This window comes from Schistocerca nitens, chromosome 4 (genome assembly GCF_023898315.1).
Source record: "Schistocerca nitens isolate TAMUIC-IGC-003100 chromosome 4, iqSchNite1.1, whole genome shotgun sequence".
In the NCBI taxonomy this organism is placed as follows: Eukaryota; Metazoa; Arthropoda; class Insecta; order Orthoptera; family Acrididae; genus Schistocerca; species Schistocerca nitens.
Window position 1 is genome coordinate 529,270,658 of NC_064617.1, and position 17,049 is coordinate 529,287,706.

Below are 17,049 nucleotides of genomic sequence, written 5' to 3' on the forward strand. Positions count from 1 at the left end.
GATTTGTTCTTCGTAATTTAAAGGATTCATGTAACTTACTATAGATTTTGGATTCAAATCATCGAATAATGGAAAGTGTAGTTCATTTTATACCCAGACATCATCCATATTCCCTTAATAAGTCATATAATTTAGCTATCCTCAAAAACTTTTTATTCTAAACACATATATTTCTTCGCTTTAGTGCTGAAATGTAAAAATTATTAGCATTGAGGAATACGGATTCGCTTCTTTCATTTACTCTCTGATGCATACTGCGTTCATCCATGCTCATCTATGGAAATGGATTTTTCAAACAGAATTCCCAAACGAACACAAACCATTAAACAACTATTAATTCTATGAATATTACTTTTTTTAATTATTCATTAATAAATTAAAAACTCTTAACTTCTAATTATAACACCTATTCCTTTTAAAGTTCAACATGAATCAGTTTATCCTCGCGTTTGGTGCGAGTCTCTTATAAAGCATATCTGTGTCGTCTCTATCGATTTTAATTCTCGCGCCGACGTCAACTGTTTTGCGCGGGAAATTGTTTTTGCGGCGTTAACCGTCATTCACGATTCACTACCACAACACATCCCTTCACACGTTTACCCATCTAAGCGTTCACATGAGATTATATATGAATATTCACTTTAAACCTTTTTTTTTTTATATTCAGCATCATTTGCAGGAAACATTTCATTCTTCTCGCAGGTCAGTCAGATACTTTATACATCTTGATCACATTAGCAAAGCTAAAGTTCTATGTTCACTCAAACCACAGGTGAAGCCTATCTCCACTATCCTTTTTACAACACTCAATAGTAATAATTAGTCACTATTTCTATATTCTATGTCATTGATTAACTACTTCACTTTAAAGGTTTTTAACACTACACACACACAGTTCATTGTTATATTTTTTACGAGCGTTCATCTCTGTCACTCGGAACACCATTCCTCCCTATCTCCTATTCTTCATTATATCTTTTTAAGGCGTCATGAGGAAATAACCCTTTTATTTTGTTCGATCCCGTGTATGCTTTTGGCACGACCAACAATGGGGAACAGTATGGGCTTGTAGAGGGTTCGATCAAACCCCATTTCAACATGCGATCTATTTCTTTTTGAACTTGAGCCTTTAACCTCCAGGGAACAGGATAGGAAGTTCGACAATATGTTTCGTGCGGCTTAACGTAGAGATGGCATATGTATCCTTTAATCACTCCTGGCCTTTCATCAAACACGTTTTCATAAACTAATAATAATTCTTTGAGCTGCTTCTTCTGATCTTCAGTGATGCAGTCGGATTCATTTAACTTCTCATACACTAATTGACCGAAATCTCCTTTGACTTGGAACTCATTATTTGCGTGCTGTTTAGAATTCTGTGCAGTCCTGATTACTTGCACACTGATCCCACTATTATATTTTCTGGTAAGGCCTTCCTTTTTCAACAAGTCCAACTCAATTTCTTGTTTATTTATATTTAACCAAATTTTTCCTGTTTTAAAATCTATTCTGCATCCGTATTGACGTAGGCTGTCGACTCCGATAATGCAGTCTACCACCAAATTTTTCACAACAAGGAATGTGCTTAATATTGCTACATTTCCTACTTCTACACTAAGTAGTGACTGCACTTTTACATTCGCCGATCGAGCCCCAACGGCGCCTATTATTCTGCAATTTTGAACTGGGAAAATTGGTACTCTTCTTATATTTCTGATCTTGTTGAATAGAGCCTCCGAAATAACATTTGTGGTTGCAGCTGTGTCTAAACCCGCCACTATAGGTACATTCTCCAAAATTACTTGCACTTCGGCTACTGCCACCTGTTCCTTATCCTCATCTTTGGGTTCTAAGTCTTCGGTCAATTCATCTGCCAGTAATCGTCCATCATTGTACGTTCGCATTGGTACACATATCCTGTTGCCCCTCAACCTATTGTTGACCGCTCCTCCGGGGCACGAGTGGGTCCTTACAAGTTTGTTGGATTTTGATTCGCCTGGTGGTTGACATCGTCCGTTACTTCGGTAATTACCGGTTGATTCGTTATGTCCGTCCCCACTGATGTTGGTTGTTGGAGTTTATTCCCCCCGGTTGATTCCACTTTCTATTACCGTTATTATTCCAAGCTTGCGGTCTAAAATTCTTTTCGTTTCCCCATACGGGATTGTATCTTTTCCCATTCCTGTTATTCTTTGGATAGCCCCTCGCAAGACTATTGCCGGTATTATTGTTGAGATTTTGAGGGGTTTCTCCACTATTTATCGATCTCTGTGCGTTCCCTTGCCTACCATTTGCCGGAAGTTCTATCTCTCTATATTGGAATCTGTTATTACGTGCTTTCTGGCTGTTCTCTTCTATAATGTCTATATGATCTAACGTCGTGAGGAACGACTCCAGGTCTTTATCGTTGCCGTAAATTAATTGATTGCGGATGCTAGTTGGTAATCTTGCCTTAAGTATGTTTATTATGTCTGGCAAAGGCATAGGTCTGTCCCAATATCTTGTTTTATTTATATATTTTTCAAAATACTTCCTAAGGCTTCCTTTCGAAAAAGAGAAAGGCTCTGGGTAGAGCACCTCCTGCCTTAGGCGTTCCTGTACCCCTTCTGACCAGAATTTTGCTAAGAACGCTTTTTCAAAATCTTCATAGGTCGAGCAAACAGAAGTCATGTCCGAGGCCCAGATCGCCCCCGAACCTTGTATATACCCAGTAACAAAACTGATCTTCTGCCACTCCGACCAACTTCTGGGTAGCACTCCTCTAAAACTTCGAATAAAAACAATCGGATGGACCCCCCTTTTGTCAGTGTTAAAAATCTGAAATTGCCGATGCTTTATCATTTTTTTCTTCGGCATGACAAAGGCTTTCATAATCTCCATCCGCTAAAACGTCACGCGAACAACTAGCTCGTGGCCATTTGATATTCGAGTTACTTACACATGTCGGTATTGTGTGCGAATGTGCAGTAACGGGGTCTATAGTCGCTGACAACTTCTGCTGTTGGCCTGTATTCATTTGTTTTGAGCCTTGTTGTGAAACACGTATCGACTCTTCGATCGTTTGTTTCCAATGCTCGAAATCAGCACCTAACTGCTGTCGCACTTCCTCAAGTCCTTTCGCAAACAAATTCTCTTCCTGTTTGCCGCATAGACTCTGGAATGCTGCTTTAACATTTTGCTCAACGTTTTCACACATTAGCCTTTTGTTTTCTAATGTGATTTCGGATAATTTACCCGTTAATACATGAATCTGGTGGTCAATAACGTCTTGACGTTCTGTCAGATGTTCCACACTTTCCTTTAGGTTCGTCTGCGTACGTGCCAATTCAGGGAGTTGCGCAATTGCACATGACATGGCATCTTGCTTTTGTACTAACTGCGGAACCATTTCCACCCGTTCGCGTACTGTATCTATCTTAATAGCCACGTACTCCTTCATTTCTACACGAACGCGTTGAGTAGATTCCTCACATTGAGCTTTAACCAATTCGATTTGTGCAGTTAATTTTCGTTCCGTCTCTTCGGCCTGATCTTTTAGTTCCTTTGTCTTTTCCTCTATCCGCTGCTCTAATTCGGAAAAACTATCATGTAACTGCTGCTTAATCTCAGCTTTCAAATTTTCCTGCCCTTCAGTAACTGAGGCTAATTTTGTATTCAAATGGTCTTGCCCTTCAGTAACTGAGGCTAATTTCGCGTTAATGTCGTTTTTCAAATTTTCCTGCCCTTCAGTAACTGAGGCTAATTTTGTGTTCATATTATTCATGGTCTCAGTTAACATTTGCATCTGCCTCATTATAATTACTAATGGATCTAATCCATGTTGCATCCCTGCTGTTACATCTCCAGCCGTGTCTACCGGGCGTTCTATTGCGCTATCTGTAACTATCGGCTCTACAACACTTCTTACTACCTCATTATCATCGGTGCTCACAGCTGAAGGCTGTTGCGTGTTGCTCTGCTCTGCTTGACTCATCTTAAACATTGCCCTAGTTAAAACCATATAAATATTCTACAGTCAAGATTTATATATATCTCCCTTCTCACAAGAATACTTTCGTATAGTACTTATACGGTTAAATGCAACTAGGGCAGTTCAATCAAACTACGTCTTATATGAACACAATTAGTAAATGTTCAAATCTACGTCTACTTCCAGAATACTAGCAAGCTTTCATTAAAAAATTATAAATCTGGCCTTTTGTCTGCGCCCTGCGTGCTAGTTATCTGTGGATCCAAGTAATTCGACTGCGAGTATTTCTTCTCTTTTTTCCAAGTTAGGTTGTCTCGTCGTCGTTCACATGAAACAAAGAACAAAATTATTTTAACAACGTCCAAAAACGTGTCCTGTCACGGATTGGCCATTCTAATGAATTCTTTGATTACTACTTTGTTTTGTGGTTTTGTTTCTGATGAAAGTCTTTGTGTGTGAATGCAGCTTGCCGCTAACTTGGTGTAATGTTTGTCTGTACAGAAGTGTGTCTGTCGTCTTTATCGCTCCTTCACTCTCACACCTGAATCAGTACAGTAAAGTCAGGGCTTCGTGTATTATGATTGGCTGATCCGTAAAAGGACAGACAAACAATTATACTACTGGAGGATTCTAAGTAATTTCTAGAATTACATTCACTCTCTCTCTGTCTCTCTAATTTATCTGTGTACAATTCAAATATAAATTACTTGAGATCAGCCTGGTCGAATCTCCGGTAGAGCCCTTCGTCTTAATACTCAGCGGCGGTCTTGCTAGAAAAAATCTTTACATTTGTTATTATTATTAAGCGCTGCATTCAGTTGGGAAAATCGATCGTTTGAACAATTCGTTCAGTTTACGACAGATCTAATATTTCAGATGTGGACGAAGCCTTTTTGGACGATGTATAAAACTCATAGATTGCAGGTTCTCTTCGTCACAGCTGAAACTTCCCAATTAATTACAGGCCTAGACAATCATCAATGATTCATACGGAGAACTCATTCTTCATTCACTCGATGATAAAATGGTCACAAACCTTATTTCTGATGAAAGATGTATATTGAATTCCTTTTATATACAGGTTCCGTTTCCGTGTATTTTAAGTCTCAGGAAAGTTACTTTTTTACAGGTTTATCATTTCTTTATCTATCCCGCTAGTGGCACAAATTTCCCTTGTTCGCTTTAGTGCGAAGAAGAGTACTTAAACTTCTTTAGGAATCTCAAATTTCCTCCCACCGATATTTCCGAAACTGTTCCTTTTTCTCTCTCTCTCTAAACTATAATAACCATGGAGCATACATATCTGTACCTCTGTTGTTCCAGAGAATAAACGTACTAGAAAAATACCTTGGCGTCGACGAGCTGTCGGCGCATATCTTACTAGAAAATCTGATCAAATACTTTTCAAACGTAAATAAATGTGGATGATTTGATTGATCACTATTAATTAGTGCGTGGTAGAGGGTAATTTTCCGTGGCGATATTACAGATGGTCTTCCCTAAATTCATAAAACTGATATTTCTCTGAGACCCACTGTTAGTGCCATCAGTTGCCTCACATATCAGATACCAAGATATTTAGTATCCCGTGCATAACTGTACGCTGGAAAAACTAACTCACACATAAAAGATTCACTTCATATCATAGACAATCTCGAAATGCTAACTTTGGCTCCTGTAGATATTCTTATAAGCTTCGACATAGTATGTTTATTTATTATGATTCCAGTTAAAGAAGTCTTGATCTGTATAACAGATGCTTTTAGCTGATCTTTTTGACATTGCCTTATTTCTCGTCAGCTTCAACGGGAGAATGATTTCGGTGAACGAGTACATGGTGTCGCAGTTGGTAATCCGTTTAGCCCTACGATAGCTTGTTTTTATACGGAAAAGTTTGAACAGTTAAATCCCTTGAAAGTCAACAAGAAATAATTTTGATGGTATCAGTTTGTGATTGATGTATCTGTGATTTGGCCACGCAGTAAAGGAACATCAAAGGAATTCTTTCGTTGTGTAAACAATACATATCCAAAAAAATTCATTTTCCTATGGAAATGGGCAATGACAGACTATTATGAACGCCTATATTGTGAATTCATAGAAATATGCACATGTATATAAACGTGAGGGCAATAAGGCATAAAAACTTAGCGACTCATGAATATTAGCTCTACAGAATCGATGAGTTTTATCTTTAACTGATGACAATTCGATAGTTACGTTTTAACTTTGACAAGCATTATCTCACCTGATCGTGTGAAAATTTATGGGCGCACCACCTTCACTTTCACGGTATTTACGTCGCTCTCCAATATCCGTCTTCTCAGTCGACAAGGCCCAGCGGAACCAGGAGCACCTAAGAATATGTCCGACAACGGTCTGGACCAAACATCCCGAAAGATTCATGAGCTACTAAGACAACAGGTCGTGAAAGTCGTCGTTGTAGGACCTGTTATTATGTAACTCTGTATATACAGTGCAAATATCATCCAGTGCTACTGACAATGACACATGGAAAATTGCTTACCACAGCTATTTTGCAACAATAACCATTTATAGCATAGTTTTATGGGGAAGTTCTCGTAATATATCGTGCGTAATTAAGCTCCAGGCATAAGTCATCAGAAATACTTGTGCTGAGTGAATCATGTCACCCATTATTTAAAACCTTGGAGGTTGTAACAGACCGCTCACTATTAAACCATGAATCACCCACGAAAAAATCGAGGACACAAATTTTCCTAACACTGACATGTTTTGCAACTAGGCATGGTCTGTTCTAGCAGTTCACTCGATGTGCACGACGATCTCCTGCTTCGTCGAGAACACCGTGTTCGGCATGCTACAGCTCGCTACATTGATCTCTGAGAAAATCAGTCCAATTAAGCCAACATTTTATCATAAGATTTTCACATCATTATTTGAGAAGGGAAATACTTTTACTTCTGTTCATTTCAAAAACTTGCTGTGCCTAAGAAATTCTGAACTACAATTAATTCCGACAGAGCCACTCAATTTCCGCATTCAATCTCTTTCACTGTGAACGACTAGACTTCTTCACGCTTTACTTAAGGTCGCGTATCACGTACAGACTCCTCATTCCCGTCTTCGCATCACGAATTCTGCAATCTACTCTGTCGTTTCTGCTTTTCATCATCCCCATTCGTATTCATATTCCTCCCCCCCCCCTTAGTTCAGTAAGACTTCTTTTGTCCAGGTACTCCGAGGTTCTTCCGATTACAGCACAACGAAGTATATCTACCAGGTATAGTATTTGTTCACAAACAACACAAAATGTATTGAGAAATAACACCAGCACATTTACAATTGTCATATGTGATGTTACTAAGGTCATGTTCTAACAAAAATTATAGCGTCATTCTTTTTATTTTGTATAATCACTTAACTGCAATCTCTGAAACTACCTGTTTCAGTAACGTACACCACAATCACCCGCTTAGAACCAGCACAGTATTGCAGCCACATCGTATTACTCCAATTTAGTAAAAATTCGTGTTTTAAAACAACGTTGTCGGTGTATTGATTTGATTTTGATTTTGTTTGAATTTTCTAATTTGTTCATACTCTTCAGTGTCCGTGAAGGCTACAGGTCTTGTGTCATTCAGATCATCATCTACCTTTGTAGATAAGTTAGTGAACTGATCTGAAAGTTCGGCTACTTTCTCTGATAATGAACTAATTTCCTCAGTGTGTTTTTCTGAACCAAGTTTCAGAGTATCTACTGTGTCCTTTAAGTTTTCCTGAGTTTTTGCAAGTTGCGTAACCGAATCGGTAGATGCAACTGAGTCAATTTTAGCTTGCAAGGTGTCGTGATTTTCATGAACAATGGTTTGCAGTTCTTTTATGGCTGCTTCCTGATTCTGTAATGCATTTTCATGCCGCGAAAAAATGGGTTGAAAATGCTCACAAATTTGTGTTTTTACGTCATTACAGACTTTTTGACATTTCGATTCAATGTTATGTAACTCACTAGCTAAATCTTCACGTGTTTGTTCAAGTGTGGTGTCTAACTTTTGAAGCTTTTGCTGTGTTTGTCTCTGATTTTGTTCCATTGTGTCTAACTGTTGCTGTGTTTGTCTCTGGTGTTGTTCCATTGTGTCTAACTTTTTAAGATTTTGTTCTACTGTGTCTAACTTTCGAAGATTTTGTTCCATTGTGTCTAACTTTTGAAGCTTTTGTTGTGTTTGTCCCATTTGTTCTATTAATTGTAATAACAATGCACTGGTGTCTGGAACATGTTCCTCAGTGCTTTTCGGCAGTGAATTTGCACCGGCAACATTCACATTTTGACAAGTGGAAAATGTGTCTTGACTCATTTGAGAAAACGGTGAGGACCCAAAACCTGAATCTACAATATTTGCAAAATTGTGTCCTGTCATTCCCGATTCCTGAGGCGAGCTGTTGCCGACCGATCGATCGATAATGCTTCCCTCTTCACTAATTGTTTCACTGTCCACGCCATTGTTTGCCGCCCGCTCCATTTCCCTATGCACAATTACCATATTACTACTTTGAACATCAGTTAATTCATTACTCGGTGGCGCTAACACACTGCTTTCGTTTTCACTGTCATTTCTCAGTTTACTTTGGAGCCTAGTATTACGTTTTTCACACGCCTTTATTGTCACAATATTTCACACGACAACACAGAAAAACACAATTTGAAGAGCAAAAATAAGAGAACACATTAACATAACACTGAAAATAATATCTAGTTAATTGCAACTGCGAAATACTTGGTGCAAATCTACATGCATGCCACAACTGTTTTACTGTACAACAATGAAAGACTGCAACTACAAAGGAGATTTTCTCTACAATTATGCACTAGCAATAAACAAAAGCTACACTAATTACACAAACTACAAGAAAAAATCAGAAGATTCCAGTGAGGTATTCTGGCAGGGTCGCCATATGAAACGTCCCCTTTTGAAAAATTTTACATGACTGTGCTTAAACTGACACACAGTATTTTTTTAGCGCAACGCAATCTGACTTTCAAAAATTCCTACAATAGAATGGCCCTGACTAACATTAAACTATACCTTTCACAAATCACTTACCTCACAAAAATCTTCGCTACTCAAGCTACTGCAATACAGCGAGCGCCACTACTGCCAGCTAAATAAAAGATTCAAACTACGGAAGGCACTAACTACTGATAGGCATAGTTAGCAAATGAAAGATTTTAATAGAGAACAACCAATGTATTTACCTCAATAGTCATAATATATATAGCAGTTCATGACAAATTTCAAAACTCCGCCATCTCTCTCCCCACATCCACCACTGCTGGCGGCTCACCTCCAACTGCCAACGCTACGCGCTGTTCACAGCCAGCTGCCTAACACTACAATGGCGAGTATTACAACAATGCAAAGCAGCCACAGACTGCACACAGCACACCCAGTGATTTTCATACAGAGGTGGCGTTACCAATAAAAAAACCTAAACAGCCTACTTACATCGTATTGTTTGAAATATGCTCACTCAAGTTCAGGCATCATAAAATACAACGCTGAGAATTCTTTTTCCGTTAGGAAATTATGAACTTGATCCTTCAAAATCTTTCGCATAGAGATTAAGGAGAATACAGATTAACCAAAGTATACACATCAAAAGCAGTTTTGCATCACCCCAGTTTCCAGACCTCCTGAAGATAGACGTTGACTATGGGTATTGTATCACAGACATAGTCCGTTTGACTGTTCAGAGACGTAAATATCCATGCATGAGCAGCGCCTATTAGACGGAGGGGATCCGACAGCCGATCAGTTCCAGTCATTTCGCCAGGAAGGATGTACACGGCTCGCGTTGTCTGTAGTTCAACCATGCCTAGACGGCCAATACCGCGGTTCGATCGCGTCCGCATTGTTACTTTGTGCCAGGAAGGGCTCTCAACAACGGTTGGGTAAAGGCGTCTGGGAGTGAACCTGAACGAAGTTGTTCGGACTTGGAGGAGAAACAGAGAGGCAGGAACTTTCGATGACATGCCTCGCGCAGGCCGCCCAAGGGCTACTACTGCAGTGGATGACCGCAGCCTACGGATTGTGGCTCGGAGGAACCCTGATAGCAACGCCACCATGTTGAATAATGCTTTTCGTACAGCCACAGGACGTCGTGCTATGACTCAAACTGTGTGCAGCAGGCTGCGTGATGTTCAACTTCACTCCCGACGTCCATGGCGAGATCAATCTTTGCAACCACGACACCATGCAGCTCGGTACAGATGGGCCCAACGACATGCCGAATGGACCGCTCAGGAATGGCGTCAAGTTCTCTCCACCGATGTGTGTCGCATATTCCTTCAACCAGACAATCGTCGGAGACATGTTTGGAGGCAACCCGGTCACATTGAACGCCTTTGACACATTGTCCAGCGATTGCAGCAAGGTGGAGGGTCAATGCTGTTTTGGGATGGCATTATGTGTAGCCGACGTACGCCGCTGGTGGTCTTGGAAGGCGCCGTAACGGCTGTACGATACGTGAATGCCATCCTCCGACCGATACTGCAACCATATCGGCAGCATATTCGCGAGGCATTCGTCTTCATGGACCACAATTCGCGCCCCCATCGTGCTCATCTTGTGAATGACTTCCTTCAGGACAACGACATCGCTCGACTAGAGTCGAACCCTATCGAACATGCCTGAGATAGATTGAAGAGGGCTGTTTATGGACGACATGGCCCACCAACCACTCTCAGGGATCTACGCCGAATCGCCGTTGAAAAGTGGGACAATCTGGACCAACAGTGCCTTGATGACCTTGTGGATAGTATGCCACGACGAATGTAGGTATGCATCAGTGCGAGAGGACGTGCTACTGGGTATTAGAGGTACCGTGTGTACAACAATCTGGGCCACCTCCTCTGAAGGACTCGCTGTATGGTGGGACAACATGCAATGAGTGGTTTTCATGAGGAATATAAAGGGCGGAAATGATGTTTATGTTGACCTCTATTCCAATTTTTTGTACAGGTTCCGGGGCTTTCAGAACTGAGGTGGTGCGAAACTTTTTTTGATGTGTGCATGTTTATGAAATTTATTCGCAACTGCGGAAACTTTCTGACAATGACTGCACTAAGCATGAAGATATTACCTAGTGGTAACATGAAAATTGTGCCGGACTGGAACTCGAAACCGGATTTCCTCCTTGCCGGCAGCGGTCGCCTTAACGATTTCGGCTATCGGAGCATGCTTCCGGAATCGACGCGATCTTCTACATATCACTGTCTACTACACCATCGCTTGCAACTTTACTTGGATTCTCGCCACAGAGTTTCGTGTAGACAAACAGATGCGACTTAGTAACAATCGTCATTTTTCCCGTCGAGGCATTAATGCTTACTTTAACAATGTTGGAAGAAAGAGCTTACATCAGAAAGAATCCGCAATTGTGAATAAATTTAGTAGAGTTGCAAGTTCGTCATTGATGTTTGTTTTCTCCATTGATGTTAGCGAGCAGCAAAGAATGCCGTCTGAAAACCTGAATTACTGCATGTAAATACTATCTCTGGCCAGCATGTGACTGACCAAGCAGATGCAAAACCTTCGCACAATAAGCTCGCTAAAACTGAAACACTACATCGTCCTCAATGGCAACAAACGTGTTTACTACATAAATAAGTTTGGCGACATTCAGTGCCACTGGCCTTACATACAAATAATTTTTAAGTATTCTGTAAGTTGGTTGATAATTTTTCAGATTACACTGTATGCAGAGTGTTTTTCTTTTCACTTGTAATTTGATTTTCTATTAATCTGAAAGTTTGGACCATGATTTGGAAACATGCATTTACATCGTTTGCTTTGAACACATAAAAAATCCTGTTTGTTCTTTTGAAACATTATTTGCGTTACAAGATTTTATCGTTGTCAGTTTTCGGTTACTTATGAGGTTGGACACTTTCCTTCATCCTGAATCGGTAAGTTACTTAAGACTCCTCATTCGAGCAAGATTTATGAAAAACCAGCAAAACTTTCAAAAGAGGCCTTTTACATCATGAGACACTTAATATGAAGACGTAATTTACAGAATGACTTTTCATGAAATATAGATTTTTGTAAATTGCGTTTCAGTTCGCAGCAAAATTATTTGAGTTGCGAAGTTAGTTTTTGCTTATGTTCACATTAGTCGAAATATTTACAGAATACCTACAGCATTGTTAAATAGTCCTGCATTAAACACGTTACAGATTGGCTAGAGAGCAATATTCACAGTTACTGTCAATTTTTGTTCATATAGGTTCACACTATGCAGATCTGAACAGTACATTCGTAGTATTGAAATTTTGAATTCATCTTCAGGTGAACTGTGTTTTCTTGAAATAATCTTCGGCGTCTGAGGTCTTCGGATGGAGCAGATAGGTGGTTATCTTCTCAGCCAAGTATGTGGTTCAATGGTACATATTTTTTAGAAACAGCGAAAGGGAAGATAATGCTACTGCCTATCTCGCCGTCGTACATTGGATGGTCGTGAACACTAAACTATCAAATAAATAATAATCAATAAACAGGAAAACTTTTAAGCTTCCAGAGCAAAGAAACGTGCAAGTATTTAGTCATTTGTAGAGTGCAGAGGTATTCTCTCTGTCCTGAATATATCTTATTTCTTATCTATAACCTGAAATCATGAAGATTCGAGAAGAGTAATCTACACGGAACGTTAATTTATTAACTTCCCCCCAATTTTCTTTCCTTTCTTCTTCAGCACATGTCTTTTCTTCCTGTTTATTCTGGTCCTGCCTGTGGAGTCTGTGTTTGTAAGGCCTTGACATTCTGGTTCATCATCTTTGTAATTACAGTGTACCATCTGAATTTCAGTTAAAAGACTCTCACCACCTCTGCATTGGCTGCTAATTAACTAATAACCCCTTTGAACGAGATAACCCATCGCCACAACAGCAGCCCACAGCTTCCCAGTGTCCCTGGAACACACTGTCTTCCACTGATGAACACCTACATTAGTGTCCACGTGAGGTGTCAGTTCCTTTGCATTAGCACACACTAGAGGTCCACATCCTCCAATGTAGAACTTCACGTTCAAATTAAGTCTTGTCTTTTGCCTAAATCTTTATATTTGTCTCTTCATAGTCTGGTTGTGGTAGAATATTCAGTTCAGGTTCGAATAATTTCACAGCCTAGTAACTAGATATTCATGTAAGCATTCTGCGTTACGAATCTGCCTGTTCATGAAACTTCCTGGCAGATTAAAACTGTGTGCCGAACCGAGTCTCGAACTCGGGACCGTTGCCTTTTGCGGCCAAGTGCTCTACCATATGAGCTACCCAAGCACGACTCACGACCCGTCCTCACAGCTTCAGTTCTGCTAGTACCTCGTCTCCTACCTGTCTTATGTCCCATGACCGAAATATAATTTCCTTTGACCATTTTCTCGGTACTATGATGATCGCAGATCAATCTACATCTACTGCAAAAATTCATTACTTAAAAATCAAAATGTGAACGTAAAATCCCCTTAAACCTTATTTGTACCTCTGGATCGTATTGTCCCTTGTCTGTTGGTTAACCATTTACACGGATGTGGACAATTCAGAGGATACTTTCTGTCGTCTATACCCATTTTGTATCAAGTCCCCTTGTATCAATTCCAAGCTAAAATATTGTTGGAAGAAATATCCAATTCACTCTGAATTAGGTTGAGATCTAACGTAAGCTTAGAATTCTACAAAATGTTTTCGTTTCATCAGCCATACACTTAAGCAAATGCTGATACTTTTTCTTGATCGGTCATGTGCGTGGTTGCTTCAACTTGGCACTCACCACAAGCCTATACATGTACAGGATGGCCCATTGATAGTGGCCGGGCCAAATATCTCACGAAATAGACATCAAACGAAAAAACTACGAAGAACGAAACTCGTCTAGCTTGGAGAGGGAAACCAGATGGCGCAATGATTGGCCCGATAGATGGCGCTGCCATAGGTCAAACGGATATCAAGTGCGGTTCTTTAAATAGGAACCCCCATTTTTATTACATGTTAGTGTGGTACGTAAAGAAATATGAATGTTTTATAGTTGGACTACTTTTTCGCTTTCTGATGGATCTACATCTACATCTACATCTACATGACTACTTTGCAATTCACATTTAAGTGCTTGGCAGAGGGTTCATCGAACCACAATCATACTATCTCTCTACCATTCCACTTCCGAACAGCGCGCGGGAAAAACGAACACCTAAACCTTTCTGTTCGAGCTCTGATTTCTCTTATTTTATTTTGCTGATCATTTCTACCTATGTACGTTGGGCTCAACAAAATATTTTCGCATTCGGAAGAGAAAGTTGGTGACTGAAATTTCGTAAATAGATCTCGCCGCGACGAAAAACGTCTTTGCTTTAATGACTTCCATCCCAACTCGCATATCATAGCTGCCACACTCTCTCCCCTATTACGTGATAATACAAAACGAACTGTCCTTTTTTGCACCCTTTCGATGTCCTTCGTCAATCCCACCTGGTAAGGATCCCACACCGCGCAGCAATATTCTAACAGAGGACGAACGAGTGTAGTGTAAGCTGTCTCTTTAGTGGACTTGTTGCATCTTCTAAGTGTCCTGCCAATGAAACGCAACCTTTGTCTCGCCTTCCCCAAAATATTATCTATGTCGTCTTTCCTACTGAAGTTGTTCGTAATTTTAGCACCCAGGTACTTAGTTGAATTGACAGCCTTGAGAATTGTACTATTTATCGAGTAATCGAATTCCAACGGATTTCTTTTGGAACTCATGTGGATCACCTCACACTTTTCGTTATTTAGCGTCAACTGCCACCTGCCACACCATACACCAATCTTTTCTAAATCGCTTGCAACTGATACTGGTCTTCTAATGACCTTACTAGACGGTAAATTACAGCATCATCTGTGAACAACCTAAGAGAACTGCTCAGATTGTCACCCAGGTCATTTATATAGATCAGGAACAGCAGAGATCCCAGGACGCTTCCCTGGGGAACACCTGATATCACTTCAGTTTTACTCGATGATTTGCCGTCTGTTACTACGAACTGCGACCTTCCTGACAGGAAATCACGAATCCAGTCGCACAACTGAGACGATACCACATAGACCCGCAGCTTGATTAGAAGTCGCTTGTGAGGAACTGTGTCAAAAGCTTTCCGGAAATATAGAAATACGGAATCAACTTGAGATCCCCTGTCGATAACGGCCATTACTTCGTACGAATAAGGAGCTAGCTGCGTTGCACAAGAACGATGTTTTCTGAACCAATGCTGATTACGTATCAATAGATCGTTCCCTTCGAGGTGATTTATAATGTTCGAATACAGTATATGCTCCAAAACCCTACTGCAAACCGACTTCAATGATATAGAGCTGTAGTTCGATGGATTACTCCTACTACCCTTCTTAAACACTGGTGCGACCTGCACAATTTTCCAATCTGTAGGTACAGATCTATCGGTGTGCGAGCGGTTGTATATGAGTGCTAAGTAGGGAGCTATTGTATCAGCGTAATCTGAAAGGAACTAATCGGTATACAATCTGGACCTGAAGACTTGCCCGTATCAAGCGATTTGAGTTGTTTCGCAACCCCTGAGGTATCTACTTCTAAGAAACTCATGCTAGCAGCTGTTCGTGTTTAAAATTCTGGAATATTCCATTCGTCTTCCCTGGTGAAGGAATTTCGGAAAACTGCGTTCAATGACTTCGCTTTAGCGGCACAGCCGTCGGTAACAGTACCATCGGCACTGCGCAGCGAAGGTATTGACTGCGTCTTGCCGCTTGTGTACTTTACATACGACCAGAATTTCTTCGGATTTTGTACCAAATTTCGAGACAATGTTTCGTTGTGGAACCTATTAAAGGCATCTCGCATTGAAGTCCGTGCCAAATTTCGCGCGTCTGTAAATTTTAGCCAATCTTCGGGATTTCGCGTTCTTCTGAACTTCGCATGCTTTTTCCGTGCCTCTCCAACAGCGTTCGGACCTGTTTTGTGTACCATGGGGGATCAGTTCCATCTCTTACCAATTTATGAGGTATGAATCTCTCAATTGCTGTTGCTACTATATCTTTGAATTTGAGCCACATCTCTTCTACATTTGCATAGTCAATTCGGAAGGAATGGAGATTGTCTCTTAGGAAGGCTTCTAGTGACACTTTATCCGCTTTTTTAAATAAAATTATTTTGCGTTTGTTTCTGGTGGATTTGGAAGAAACGGTATTGAGCCTAGCTACAACGACCTTGTGATCACTAATCCCTGTATCAGTCATGATGCTCTCTATCAGCTCTGGATTGTTTGTGGCTAAGAGGTCAAGTGTGTTTTCGTAACCATTTACAAGGTTGTAAGATTGTCCTCGCACTGACAGTAGATTTGATTTCAAATTATACAGGGTGGTCCATTGACAGTGACCGGGCCAAATATCTCACGAAATAAGCATCTAACGAAAAAACTACAAAAAACGAAACTCGTCTAGCCTGAAGGGGGAAACCAGATGGCGCTATGGTTGTCCCGCTAGATGGCGCTGCCATAGGTCTAACGGATATCAACTACGTTTTTTTAAAATAGGAACCCCCATTGTTTATTACATATTCGTGTAGTACGTAAAGAAATATGAATGTTTTAGTTGGACCACTTTTTTCGCTTTGTGACAGATGGCGCTGTAATAGTCACAAACGTGTAAGTGGTATCACGTAACATTCCGCCAGTGCGGACGGTATTTGCTTCGTGATACATTACCCGCGTTAAAATGGACCGTTTACCAATTGCAGAAAAGGTCGATATCGTGTTTATGTACGGCTATTGTGATCAAAATGCCCAACGGTCGTGTGCTATGTATGCTGCTCGGTATCCTAGACGACATCATCCAAGTGTCCGGACCGTTCGCCGGATAGTTACGTAATTTAAGAAAACAGGAAGTGTTCAGCCACATGTGAAACGTCAACCACGACCTGCAACAAATGATGATGCCCAAGTAGGTGTTTTAGCTGCTGTCGCGGCTAATCCGCACATCAGAAGCACAAACATTGCGCGAGAATCGGGAATCTCAAAAACGTCGGTGTTGAGAATGCTAC